The 12,070-nt window shown below is 37.1% G+C and overlaps 1 protein-coding gene across 2 annotated transcripts in view; it reads left to right on the top strand.

Moving 5' to 3' along the window:
• The window catches only part of cdk14 (cyclin dependent kinase 14), a 143,328-nt gene that overhangs the window by 23,324 nt on the left and 107,934 nt on the right, over positions 1-12,070 (top strand). The window contains exon 1 of one of the 2 annotated variants that reach the window (XM_065299045.2): positions 6,178-6,519. The exons of the other annotated variant lie outside the window; for it this stretch is intronic. The gene's annotated coding sequence lies outside the window, so the exon portion shown is untranslated. Of the gene's footprint in view, positions 1-6,177; positions 6,520-12,070 lie in introns of those variants that run through there. 2 annotated transcript variants of the gene reach the window in all.

The following is a 12,070-nucleotide window of genomic DNA, read 5'->3' as shown; positions in this document are numbered from 1 at the left end:
ACCTCTTTAATTAAACTCTGTGTGTTTTCACACGGTACGCTTCTGTCAAGTGTCGTCTCACTGGAGAATTCACAACAAATGCTAATTGGCTAGAATTCTTGAATATATTTATTCAAATCCGTTTTTTACTCATTTGCATGTTGAACCTTTGTGCATAAATATTCATTTTTCTTTAAAAGCCCATGTTATTGACAAACTTTTGTTCTGTTGATTTCCTCTGAGAGATCCATTTAATCAATAACAACTGGTTTTATAAATACATAGATGCACAATGTTTCTGATGATCTCTTTATATCTTCACAGTGAGGATTAAATTCTGTTATAGCATCAATCTTATTTCTGACTAAACGAGGGAATAGAAAAAGAACGTGCAGGATTTATGTTATAGCACTTTTTTGAGATTGAATAGTTAGTTGTGGACATTTGGTTTGATAAATGAGATCTGTATAATTTAAAAACAGATATTATGTAAAATAGCTCATTTTTAATTAACCTAATGATTTAATGAATAATATATTCAATACTGTATTAGGTCAGTATTAATATTTAATCAGTGGTTCTCTCCGTTAGTCATCTTTTTGTGTGTTACAAAACTCATTGACAGAGATTGCTTAGAATTTGGTGAAAACAAGATAGTTTAGATCAGAATAAAAATTCAACACCTTCTGAAATCAGCCAGCACTTCTTCTGTATAAAACAGGTTTAAATCCTGGAGAGCCGTTGTCACAGTTTGTGTCTGGATCATCAGACCTTCATCCTTTACTTCAGGTTTGATTAGAGCTGAACTCTGTACAGTAATGTCTGCTACTATGAATTCAAATCTCTGTTTTATTTTACATCATTTTTATATGTTGATGCATTTTAATGACATGGTCGCATGGCTTAAAGAGAAACTGGGACTAAAATTGATTTATTATCAAGACAACCATTGTTTCAACCAAACAGCCATTAGAGCCTAATAATTAAAAGTTAGTTACTGTCTTATTCATGAAAAAAAAACAATGCATGTTTTCATGTCTGTTTTAATACTCATACTTATGAGTCAAGATTCAAGGACAGTTTGTAAAACTACACTGTAAACCCGGACAAGTTGAATTTACTTAAAAAAATGGAGAAATGTTGTTGCCCTAATAAAAAAACAAGAATACATTTAACTTAATTTCTAGTAATTCAAACTTAATTCATTAAGTTCAGTAAAAATTTCTGTAAAAAAAGTTCAGTAAAAATTTAAGTTGATTTAACTTAGAGTAGATATTTAAATGTGAAATACAATAAAATGTGCTGAACAGGGTTCATGTAAGTAAACACTGATCTACTAAACATTGACTTCACAAAATTATTATTTACAACAAAACAACATTAATAATATAAGAGATAAACCTCTATAATATTTTATTAACAAATATTTAAGTGTTTAAGGATTTATCAGTTCCTATTCTGTGAAAAAGCACAAAGGATTATGAGTAAAGGATTATATTTAATTTCACTTAAATTTTTTATTTTTATGGATTTTATACGCTTAAAAGTTAAATGAAGATTTATTTAAGCATATGTGCAAAACATAAAATATTAAGTGATGTTTACTTCATTGTTTAGGTAAAGATAACATCTGCGTTAACAGTGTATATTATAAAGATATGTTATCAAAAATACTGTATATAGTTATTATAAAATTATAGTACTTGTGCGTGTGTGTCTGTGTGTGTGTCATAGTGCCAGATGGTGGTTTGCTTCCTTTCTCTTGTCTCAAAAGCCTCTCTGTTCGGTCTCGGCTCCTCATGGGATAAAAATAAGACACAAATAAAGCAGTGCTTCTTACAGTAACACAGAGATCGGTTTGATACAGCCTCGGCTTTGATAATGAAGTTCCTTTCTGAAAATACTTCAGTGTCTCTGTATTTTATTTTTACTGCTCAATCTATTTTAATGTAGTATCTATATTGCACCGAACGCTCCAGTGAAGTTTTATATCTGCAAACTTTTTATGTTTTATATCTGCCAGTAAAATACAGCATCTCTACTGGACCCTTAGTTGTACTGTCATCATCAGATATAAACTCAGCTAGAGGTTTCAGACAAATCTATGGCTCTCATTTGGATGAAAACTTCATCAGTGTCACAGCAGAGATCCATTACAAATCCATTTTGTAATTACAAAGACATTTGTCTTTAGATGTCAGCGGTGTTGGCAGACATTTAGAGATGCTGTATGTGTCATTATAATGTGTGTGCTGAAGAGAGAGCTTGAACAAACACTTAGTGCTTAATACTAGACCAGCACAAACCAGACTCTGGACCAGCATGAGAACAGGTTTTTGCCCAACATCACATTCATGGATTCTGCTTTTAAACTCATGGCAATATCTATAAATCTTTAAGGTATTTAGCTAACCTGACTTTATTTGTGGCATTTATTCTATTTAAGTAACCAAACCAAACAGAAGAATAAAACTTTAAAATATGAATCTGCGGTTATACACATCTTTTCTAGCTTCTTTAAAGATGTTAAGTTAAAGATCGCTATATTTAATGAAGCACATGTAAAAGACCTGTACGTCATGTGACCTGTTTTGCAGAAAGCAAAAGTTTGTTGCGCAAAACAACCATTGTCCCTTGTTCTTAAAGCAACAGTTTCATTTAAGGTTGTGTGATTTCTTCAGATGAAGACATTATTTCAATAACGGGTCATAGTGTATTATGTTTATAGAATTCATATGTGCTCACTGTGATCTTGAATTTGTGTAAGGTTTGTGTGAAGATCTTTATGTGTTTCACACATGGTGAGGGTTGAGTAAATAATGACAGAATTGTTTTTTGTAATCATTGCAGAAAAATTGATTGTTTTCCATCTGAAATCTCTCGTATAGATTAAGGGGAGCTAAAGCTAAATTTTCTTATTTTCTTTCAAGGGTGCAAATAAAGGGATCTTCTACATGCCATCTGATTTTAACAGTCTCCTATTGCTATGGCAACATATGCGTGTGTTTTCAAGGTTACTCGTAGGTAAAGAGAGATAGCGCTCAATTCAATCTTTTTTAAGAGCAGATAGCGCTCTTCACGGGTTCTGCTGTGCCCTTGGGTGAACACTGGGAGTCTTTCTCCATCTGTCCTGTGATGCTGATAAGGCAAATAGTGTTTCCGTGGAAGCCCCAAGTTTTTATTGAATTATAGGTGAAACACTGACCTTACACAAACAGGCAAGATGTATTGATCTGTATAAGGTCTAAACATAAGCTCAGTGGAGTTAATGCAGGTAAACAAGTTTTAGGAACCGTGTGTAAAAAAAGTTTGAAATTGTACATCAGTATATTTCATGGTGATTCGTACGCATTTTACAAGGTGGCTAATTTGTATTAAAGGGGACATATCATGAAAATCTGACTTTTCCCATGTTAAAAGGCTATAATTGGGTCCCCAGTGCTTTTATCAACATAGAAAATGTGAAAAAGATCAATCCAGTAACTTAGTTTTGGTAAACCATTCTCTGCAAACATGTGAAAAAATAGCTCATTGAAATTTGGCTCCTCTTGTGATGTCAGAAGGGAATTTTATTATAATTATACCGCCCCTTAATCTGCACCATAAAACCATGACACTGCCATTTAGTTCCGAGATCAGCTCATTTGCATTTTAAAGGACACGCCCAAAAAAGGGGATTTCTAAGTGGGCTATGACACAAAATTTCCACCAGATGTAGCCATCAACCCAAATAGGGGATTTGTACAAAGAAATCATGACATTTAAGTATACAAGTTGAGTCATAATAAATAAAGTGAAATGACACAGGGAATAAGTATTGAACACACTTTATTTAATACTTTGTAAAAAAGCCTTTGTTGGTGATTACTGCTTATGGACGCCTCTTGTATGGAGAGACCAGTCGTCTGCATTGCTCAGGAGTGATTCTGTCCCATTCTTCCACACAAATGGTCTTTAAATCTTGAAGGTTCCTTGGGCCTCTTTTATGAACTTTGATCTTCAGTTTTCTCACTGGGCCATTGAAGCAACATATATATAAATTTACATATATATAAATTTAAAAAAATATATAATTTAAAAATATATTACCACATTCATACACTTTTGTATGATTTGCTTTCGCCCAGTGACGTTGGGGTTAGGATTTCATTATTTTTTGATATAATATTCATACTTTTTGTACAATTCTCTTTGTACAAATGCATACAATTAGCCAACTCGTAAAAAACATACAAATTCCCATGAGATCAGGGTGGTATTTAGTGTATTTGTGAATGATTTATTCTAGAAAAACTGTATTTTTGCATAAAAAAAAAAATCGTGTAGGATTAAGATTCATACGGTGATGTTAAAGGGGACAGAGAATGAAAAACATTTTTACCTTGTCTTTGTTGAATAATGGTAGTCTACCCGCATTCACAAACATACAAAAAGTGCTTGACATGCTAAACATCTCAGTCTCATAGAAATTCCTCTTTTAGAAATGTCAACCAGAAAACAGCCCAATCTGAAAAACTGATGCTTATGACATCACAAGCATCTAACTGCCCCTCCACTTTAAAATAATTGGCTACATTTTTTGAATGGCAGCAAAGTCAGCCAATCAGTAATGAGATTGCAAGTTAAGCCAGTAGGGGGAGCCTAATAGGGGCAAAACCACTTGTTAAAATCCCCCACCCTAATAGAGCTATCTGAGAGAGGTTTTAAGGAAGCTTCTAAGGCATTACAGACCCAAACAAAAATTTTTTTGTCTACATGTCACATCACAGAACAAGGATAAATACCCCGTTCAATCATTCTATGTCACCTTTAATTTTAATGATCCTACAAACAGTACTAACTTGTTCTTCATTTGTCAAGCAGACAAAATATGAACATGATAAAAAGAAAACGTGGTTTTGCGTGGTTTAACAATATACATCTATTATCACTCAGGGTCTACTCACTTTTTTTGTTGCCAGCTATTTTGACAATAATAGCTCTTTGTTAAGTTATTTTCAAAGGACAGTAAATCTGTACTGCTATACAAGCAGCAGACTGACTACTCTAAAATATATCCAAATTAAATTTTTTATAGTACTGTCCTTTGGGAAGATACTGTACATATTAGTACCATATGTATACATATCTCAACATGATCTCACGAAGTTCCGTGGGATAGTCACGGAATTTTTTGCTCATTTTTCCGTGGCATTCTCACGGATCTCCTCATATTTCCGTGGCCCTGACACAGACTTTCTTTTCCGTGGCATTCTCACGGATTGGTTACTCAACTGTTTTTTCCTATTTTCAAACCATTGTCGCTTCAGTTTAGGGTTAGATTTGGTGTTTGCGTTAGTATTTCACTTTAAGTATTGGTTTATACTATTTTTTTTAATGTATTCTTTTATATTTTCTAAACTTTAATCAATTGTCGCCTGGCGTTGGGGTTAGAGTTGGGTTTGGGTAGGGATGTCATTTTATGTAAATCTAACCCTAAACCGAAGCGACAATGGTAAGAAAATAGGACAAAACAGTTGAGTAACCAATCCGTGAGAATGCCACGGAAAAGAAAGTCCGTGGCAGGGCCACGGAAATATGAGGAGATCCGTGAGAATGCCACGGAAAAATGAGCAAAAAATTCCGTGACTATGCCACGGAAATTCGTGAGATCAGGTTGACATATCTGTACCTAAATGTTTCATATAAGGACCGCTTTAAAGGTACTGCCCCAGTGGCAGATTGGGACCATTTTTTGACATTTTTTCTGACAGCGAATGCACATGTATATAATGTATCTGATGGCGTACATGTGTAGTGTGCTGTACTCTGAGATCATCCCTCTGTGAATGTTACTCTCTCAGGATACGATTAATGAGTGCTTGGCAGGCCGGCGTTTCATATTTCACTGAAGCTGTGCAGAGCTGGATTGAATCAATAGCTGAGAGAGAGAGAGAGAGAGAGAGAGAGAGAGAGAGAGAGAGAGAGAGAGAGAGAGAGAGAGAGAGAGAGAGAGAGAGAGAGAGAGAGAGAGAGAGAGAGAGAGAGAGAGAGAGAGAGAGAGAGAGAGAGAGAGAGAGAGAGAGAGAGAGAGAGAGAGAGAGAGAGAGAGAGAGAGAGAGAGAGAGCACTCTCCAACACGCATGGGCTGCACGGCTGCTGCTGTAAGCGTTACCGTCTCCTGCTTCCTTAAACTCCTCCGGATTAGACCATCTCTACTTGCAGGGGACGCCACTAACATACCGTCTCTTTTCTCACAGAAAGGGGCATCTCTGGGTTGCACGCTGCATAACACATCGCAAATCTAATGCCACAGATAACATAAAACACGCATGTTATGCATCAACTGCATCATAGGGAAGCTGGAGGCAACACACTGAAAGATTCTCCCCCAGCTTTGTACCTTGTTTTAGTACGCTCTCCGGGTTTCCAGACTTCCAAGGCAGCGAGAGATGTTTTAAATGCGTTGGGCTGTCAGCGATTGGCCTGCTTGCGTATCATCTGCTCGAGAGAGGCGCACAGGTGAGCTCTTCCTGGCCTGCAGACAGTGACTGCAATAAGGTAAGAGGACAGCGCGGCGAGCGTTGACTCTCATTCCCCCATCTGCTTCCCCCCGTCTCTGCCTCCATCCCACTCCTCCCGGCAGTGCATTGCATGCTCCGTGGATAAGCAGAAATGCTCCCCAGATGCTGCAGTCACATGCTTAACGCTATGGGTTTATAGGGGACAAGCAGGTTTACGTTGCAGGAAATGCACACACGGAAACATGCGGGCGGCACAATGCAGCTTGTACGTTGTCTGTGACTCGCCAACGGTCCGGCCCACCTGAGAATTGTGGTGGTACTCGAGGCGGCCCATGTAGGAGGGGGTGGGCACTGATACAAACAAAAAGACAAGCTTCATGCATCTTTGACATTCCATATGTTGAATGCATTTAAAATTTTTCTGAACAGCCATTTGTCGTGTTGTGTTTTGAGCTGTGATGTGATGACTTCTGTCCCGGGGGCATGATAGAGGAAAAAGCAGGCCGCTCTCCCATCTGTGTTAATGCCTCACAGCATCTCGAGGTGACGGACAATCTTCTAAACTCATCCAGAGCTCTGTTATCAGGAACGGTGGTAAAGATTAGTACGCGTGTGGATAAGATGTGCACTGATATGTGTCACTAACAAACTGTATTGAGGGAGATTACACCGGTGATGATGTGGCCATCATCAAATAATGCAAATACGACAAAAAATCAGTTTACTGCTAATATTCACAATATAACATTTACAGACTGTTGGGCAGGAATTGTGTGTGTTTTGTGTCAGGTGATGTCTTTGGACTTATCAAGCTGTGTAAACTTATCATGATTCCTGGCTTTTAAAGATACATGCCTTTAAGAAAAATCTACTGTATTTATTATACATCTATCGCTGTCTAAAAATGATCCCAATATGTCACAATACCCTTTAAAAAGGTCTTAATATATACCTTTTAGATACAGATATGTATACATTTGGTAGCCTACCAGTATGTACCTCTGAGCTACTGATATGCACTCTTTGGGTATAAAGGTGCACTTTTTTGTTTTTTCCCCACAGACTGATAGGAACCATTTTTTTATGAGTATACTGTACACCATTTTTGGCTCTTATTGTCTCTAAAACCTAATGCATTTGTAAGTAAAAGTGTAAACATTCAACTCAAGGTTTAAAGAAACAAATTTTAAAGAAACCTAGATGTTTGTAAAATATGTGTGGTCTGTGAATCCACATACAAGCATGGATTTTAGAAGTTTAGTGCTTAGATAATGGCTATAATAAATCAAATGGGACATGCATATGTTGTATTTGATGCTGGTTCCTCTCTAGGCTTTGTAATCCCCCTATACACTCATTCGTTATTCCCTACATTAGTTCGTTATTATTGCCGGAAGCACTGCGGGCGCCATGTTGCGTCGAGGCATGGCAGTTCATTTGGCACCCACCTCACAGTGAAGAGGACTGCGTCTAGCCATTGAGTGTGGACTTGGTTATATACTCATTATTGCAGTGCATTATGGGATTGAATAACTCCACTCGATAATGTCAGCTATAATTTTGGACAAAAATGGCTGTTCCCTTCAAATAGTGCACGATTTAAGGGCATAGGGAGTAGGGGTGTAAAATACATCGATATGGATAGATGCATCGATTTAATTTCTAACTATATGATGCATCGATGCCACACATAAAATATCAATATGTGGTACCTTTCACTATATGCGTCCTCTTTTCTTGACGTAACCTCCATACGCATTTCCGCCAAAGCACACATTTTCATTTATTTTCGTCAGCTGGTGTCAGTGTTTATTTTCTAAATCTACCTCAGTGATTGTCACTATTGCACAGTTTGGCACAAAATACTGAAAGACTTTGACTGTTGCCATCATAAGCTTGATATTGTGTGACATTTTTTCTCATATTTTTTTGTAAGTTTGTTGTTGTAAATGTTTCAATTGGGACAGAGATTGTGTACATTATAAAAAAATGTAACTGTTTAACTGGGCACATAATATAAAATATCGATAAATTAATCTCATCTAATCGTAATTGCATCGAAGAAGTGTTTGATGTATCAGCAAAAATTGCATCGCCGGCTGAGAAAATCGATGCTGTATCATATTGCAATCAGGGCTGTGAAAAAAAATAAAACATTGATACAGCTAACTATTGTGATAAATTTTTCCACGATAGTGTATCAATATTTCAATCTCTACTATCGATATTTTAAAACCCCCATCAAGTGAGAAAATGGCAGAAAATTTTAAAACACGCTTTCAAAGCCGATGTGTGGAAACATGTTGGCTTTAAAAAAAGTTTTTAAACATTTCCAGCTCTATTTTTTACATTTTTGATAAAAAAAGGTATTAAAATGTATCGCAACATGCAACGCATTGTGATACATTGTATCATGGGTCATGTATCTTGTTACATATCGTATGGTGAGGCCCTTGCCAATACCCAGCCCTAATCGTAATTAACTATCCGATTTACAACCCTACTAGGGAAAGAGCCCAGCAGCTAATCTAGACCAGAAACTAACCAGCGTAAACCAACCTCTATCAGGGTGGAATTTATGTGGGTGTTTTTAGCATGTTTGTGATTGTGATTTGTTGCGTGTGCAGAATATTGTGATGAGGTCACAGCTGTAGCGAGGTCACACTATGAGGTCATTTAAACACTCACACAGACCCTGTTACATTACAGACGCTCATTATCACCCGGCCGGTCACATTAGATATGTGCATACTGTAATTCATTTCACACAGGAGTAAACATCTCCTTATTGTCATGAATACAAAGTTTTAATCAGGACATTTGTTGGATATTTTATGTAAATCTGCTCATTAGTCAACTGCTGTTGACCGTTGCTTTGCTTTCCTCAGCATCTTAACACAATTACCAATCTAAAGTTCAGACACAATCAGTGAAGCCTTGAGTCTTCAAGAAGATTTGCAAATGAACTTGACCATTACAATGCACCTGCGCAGACCTGCATGCAACTAAATTTTTTTTAAATGTCACCTTGAGCAAAAGAGAAACATTAAGGTAGACATTATTTGAATATGGTTATGTTTATAATGTTGCCTCGCTGGTCAGCTGCTATTTTGTGTTTAGGAGTTAAAAGTTAACATTAAAGAGAAATCTTGCCAACTCAAATCATCATTCACCATACAACATTACTATAATACAGATATAGATGTACTATATGTGCACATAATATAGATAGATCTTATATCTCAATTGAGTATCAAAATGAAATGAATGTTAATGTAAACGTCTCTGATGAAAGCAGATAGAGTAATGTGTACTGTATGAGATAGAGAGAATGATGTCTTATCTCTGTGATAGTTGTAAAGTTTGATATTGTAGAACGTGAAGATGTCCTGCTGGACTTTGTACTCTGATCCTAACATCCATTAAACTGGGCGAGTCCAACAGAGGAATCCTGCCAATTTTGTCATTAATACAGTCGAGCCGCGCTGTTCTTTTCTGTCCAATCGCTGTAATATTGATGTGTTGCACTCTCTTTAATCACAGGAAGTGACATCACTCACTTGTCAAGGACAATAAAAGTAACACTTTGAGTGAAAAGTTAATTTGTGCAGTGCATTATGGGATTGTCAGATAGATGCAGTGCTGTTTTAGTCCAACGTCATTCACATTTTTCCATTGTCCAATCGAATGTGGGGAAAGGCAGGCCTTCCATTGTGGTGGGATGAAACCGTCTTCTGGCACCACAATTGCCTCTCGTCTCATTCGATTGGACAATGAAAAAACGCAAATAACGTCTGGCACTTTTCTGCTAAGAGTTAACTTTGAGAAAAAACACGCTCCTAAACTGCGCGCATAATGCTCACTGCCCATAGAAAACAATTCAAAAAAGGTGCCTCCTATTGGCATAAACGTGTTTTGTGTGATCCGTCCCTTACTCTTTAAAACACTTGTGATACCAGTGTATAGTTATGGTGCGATATTCTTTATACTGTAGTCATATCGCAGATACACAATAGTATCAGTGGGGTCGGGCAATAGTTTCCTTATTTATTTTTTTACTCATTCCTCTGACATGCCACTGGATTCGTCAACAAAATTAGAAGCTGTTTTACTTTAAGGGCAGCTGACAACACTATCACGATCGCAAACGTCTTAAACATTACGCCATATCCAAGCACGTCAAATTGATGCCTGGGGGCGCTGTTACTGGTTAACTGTCTTACTGGTTTTTAACACCTGTGCGCATTACAACCTCTCTGGAGTGCATTAGAAGCTCAGGTGCGAGGAAATGTTTGAGGACATTACAACCTCTCTAGTGCAAGGAAAAGTTCAATCTGTATTTGTGTAACGTCCCCAGATTCATGTTATCTGTTTGCCAGTATAATAATTTGCCATTAAAATAGTGCCAGCTGTTTTTCTGAAAATAGCATTTCAGAAACATTTGACGGTGAAGCATGTAGGGCTGAAACTAATGATTATTTTCATAATTGCTCAATAATTTTTCCAATTAATTGACTAATTGGATAAAACATAAATCAATTAGATTCTCTGCTTATTATAGCTAAATAAGGCACTAAATTAGGGTATTTACTCACATGTAGAAGTGTACTTTTAAAATTGAAAAAGGCCAAACCCTAATACTGAGTTTTACTAATATAATCTTTGTAATTTTTATATGTTAATCCTTATACAAAAAAATTAACTGTTAAGTTATCATAATTCCTGGCCTTGATATAATATTCTTTCAAGCAATATTTCAAGATGCAGGTAGTAAATAAATATTTTCCTCTTATTAACCCAGTCCTGGTTGTCCCAAATGTTTCTCTTATATTCTTGAGGAAACTCAATCCAGTGAGATTATTGTCTACTGGCTCTTTCCCAAAATCTCTCAAAAATGCTGTGGTGACTCCTTATCTAAAGAAACCCAATCTTGATTCGGCTGTATTTTCAAATGTTCGTCCCATTTCAAATTTTATTTCCAAGATACTTGAAAAAAATGTATTTACTCAACTGCAAATTTATTCCAAAACATTCCAGTCTGGTTTTAAAGCATTACACACTACTGAATCTGCTCTGTTTAGAGTTTCAAATGACATTTTTATGCAAATTGACTCTGGAAGATCTGTGGCCTTAGGGGCTGGACACACCAAAACTTTTAAACGCAGCTGAAAACGCTTTGAGGACGCCGAATGCCAGCTGTTTTTCAGCTGAGTGCCAGCTTTCTTCAGCTGAGCGCTTTGGAAGCTGTGATACTTCAGCTGCGAGCCGGTTGGTTGCTGTGGTAATGTCCCGCCCCTCCTCCACTGTGATTGGGCGGCTGTGTGAAAACTGACATTGACGAGCGGAGCTTTTCTCCCAAAGTTGAATCTCTTTCAACTCTCGACGCTCAGCGCCGAGCGCGGAAAAAACGCCGAGCGCCGGTTTTCAGCGCGGAAAAAACCCGCTAGCTGCTGGCTTATTTGAAAAACGCAGAGCTTCTATTGGAAACAATTGAAAACATGCGCCGGCCGCGGGTGTAAAAGTTTTGGTGTACACAACCCCTTAGTTTTATTAGATCTAAGTTCTGCCTTTGATTTTAGTCAATCATG

The sequence above is a fragment of the Paramisgurnus dabryanus genome, chromosome 13 (assembly GCF_030506205.2).
Source record: "Paramisgurnus dabryanus chromosome 13, PD_genome_1.1, whole genome shotgun sequence".
Classification (NCBI taxonomy): Eukaryota; Metazoa; Chordata; class Actinopteri; order Cypriniformes; family Cobitidae; genus Paramisgurnus; species Paramisgurnus dabryanus.
The sequence above is the reverse complement of the archived record's forward strand: the minus strand, read 5'-3'. Positions and strand labels throughout refer to the sequence as shown.